The sequence below is a fragment of the Bubalus kerabau genome, chromosome 3 (genome assembly GCF_029407905.1).
Source record: "Bubalus kerabau isolate K-KA32 ecotype Philippines breed swamp buffalo chromosome 3, PCC_UOA_SB_1v2, whole genome shotgun sequence".
Classification (NCBI taxonomy): domain Eukaryota; kingdom Metazoa; phylum Chordata; class Mammalia; order Artiodactyla; family Bovidae; genus Bubalus; species Bubalus kerabau.
Window position 1 is genome coordinate 23,077,501 of NC_073626.1, and position 2,813 is coordinate 23,080,313.

Below are 2,813 nucleotides of genomic sequence, written 5' to 3' on the forward strand. Positions count from 1 at the left end.
GAAAGTTCTATCTCTATGAGGCAGGTGATTTCTTCTGTGATGAGAAAATAGATCTGTCATGAACATATCCACCCTACCATTAGTTAATCTCTAGAGCAATAACTCCAGGATTTGTAAAATTATAATACATATGCACCACTATAAATATTTATTTATTTATTCATAGAATCTTTAGAAAACAGCCAAAAGAAAAAAGAGACATAACATTTCTGGAAAGGAATATGAGAAGGATTTACAGTAGGCAGCTTCAGGGTGTCACTGAAAGAAAATTTCATACCATTTTATTCAGGAGATTTAGCTGTGATCTTTACAAACAAAAGGAAAAACCAAAATTAGATGATGCTAAAAGTCCTTACTATCTGAGGGATTGTGTGAGGATATTTCACATTTCTCCCTAACTTGGGTCTCTTCCCAGCAACCTTCTTAGCGCCCACTTAGCTTCTTTGTTTCTCAAGGTGTAGATCAAAGGATTAAGTGAGGGTGTCACTACAGTGTAGAAGAGGGTGAGGAATTTGCTGTAATTCTGTGTGTATTTGCTCTTGGGTTGGATGTAGACAGAAATTATTGTCCCAAAAAACAAAACCACAACAATTAGATGGGACCCACAAGTCCCAAATGCTTTCTTCTTGCCTTCAGTGGATTTTATCTTAGCACACTCCTAACAATGCAGCCATAGGAGACCAGAATTAGCCCCAGAGGTATCACCACATAGAGGACAGAAGCTATGGAGAGCTCATTTTCCAGAAAGGTTGTGTTCACACAGGCAATCTTAATCAGGGCAGGCTCCTCACACATGAAGTCATCCACCATGTGATGGCTGCAGAGAGGCAATTGGAAAACAAGGATGGTCTGAACCGTGGACTCCACAAAGCCACTGATCCAGGCCAGAGCTGCTAGTTGCTGGAGGAGCTTTGGGTGCATGATCACTGCATAGTGGAGGGGTCGACAGATGGCATTGAAGCGGTCATAGGCCATAACAGTCAGCAGGACACATTCCGTGGAGCCCAGCCCCAAAGCAACATACAGCTGGATCACACAGCCAGTGTAGCTAATGGTCTTGTCAGGCCCCTTGAGATTCCAAAGCATTTGTGGGACAACACTGGTGTTGAAACAGAGGTCCAGGAAGGAGAGATTGGAGAGGAAGAAATACATGGGTGTGTGGAGTTTGGGGTTAAAGTACGAGACCACTATGATGGCTGTGTTCCCCATCAGTGTCAGAATGTATATGATAGAGACGACAAGAAGGAGAACCATCTCCAGGTGAGGCTGGTCAGAAAAGCCCAGTAGGATGAAACCTGTCGGAGTGCTAGCATTTGTTCCTTTCATTGCTTAATTGTGAGTCACCATTCTTGGTCATTCCTATTTTCTTCCTGTGGGAAGAAAATCAGATATTAAAATCAGTGGAAAAATAACTGAGTAAAGTGAACATTTTGACACTGATTTTTATATAGAGAAATAATAGACAAAATAAAATTGTGCAAAATAAAAAATGTAATGTGTTGACTTGTTATACAGATAGAAATATATGTCATGAAAACATCCTGTGCTTAAAGATATATATATATAAATATAGAATAGAATTAGAACATATACAAAAGCAGGTTTGAAATGTATCCCCAATTCTCTGAAGATAAAATATACAGGCCAATGCCATTCTCCCATGTTGATGTATGGCAAAACCAATATAATATTGTAAAGTAATTAACCTCCAATTAAAACAAATAAATTTATATTAAATATATATATATTTATATATATATATATACACACAGGCCATTAATGTGCATAGTATGAAAAACAAAGAAATTGAAAGAAAGATGATGGTTACACATATGGATACATGATAATAGATATAAAAGATAAGTTGAAAAATACATTGAGAGAGCAAGAATGTACCAAGGTACACAGCACTGGAGACCTAAAGACAAGAAGAGTTAGAATTTTCACATTGCAAGTGTTAGATATGGTTATTATTATTATTCATTCTTTTTCTGTGAAGCAAATAATTATTAACCTGATAATATGTTAAGGAAACTTCTGTGATCTCCCTAATTGAGTCACTAGTCTGACAACTTTCTAGAGAGTAATACTTTCTAGTATTTACTTTCTAGAGAGTAAATACTACTCTCTAGAAAAATCTACTTTACAGTCCCTAAAATAGCAAACTCTTGCCCCTAGTAGCCCCTCAGTTCACATACTTTAATGTCATTTTATTACAAAAGTATACGAATTCAGCCACCTAGTACAATGTGTTGACTCTGTTAAAAGTAAATTATGTAGAAATTACCCGTGTCTTTTTAACTATTAACTTGAAAAGATTAAGAGATATAGTTATGAAAATGTGTGGTTCTGAATGTCAGTTCAGAGATCTCCAAAATGGTTTCAGTCATTTACTTGTGATATCAAATCAAAACAAATTTCTTAAAAACAAAGTAATAAAAAACAACAATAAACCCTCCATTGAAAATTTCTGATTTTCCCTTAAATAAATCCACTAGAAAATAAAACTTACTTATAAGAACCCGTGGCCATTACAATGACTCTCAGGCAATTATTGCATAGTCCAGTTTAGAGAGAATAAGTGGCTTATTGACATACAAGGTAAAAATCAGCTAAATTTTAAATTTTTGCTAAGACAAAACTATCATGAATTTTGAGTAGAGTATGATTGCTTTTTCCAGAATTAGAGCAAAAGAAAGTAACTGACCCTGGTGATCACATTGGTTAGCATCTGTCTATCTGCCCATGCATTTTAGTGGGAAAATAAAAACCCTGAATTAAAATTAACACTAGATGCACTAAAATTGACATTG

At 35.8% G+C, this 2,813-nt stretch overlaps 1 pseudogene; it reads right to left on the reverse strand.

The window, feature by feature from the left end:
• Positions 1-394: 394 nt before the first annotated feature.
• LOC129647497 (putative olfactory receptor 2B8) lies at positions 395-1,326 on the reverse strand (annotated as a pseudogene).
• Between the last annotated feature and the right edge of the window lie 1,487 nt (positions 1,327-2,813).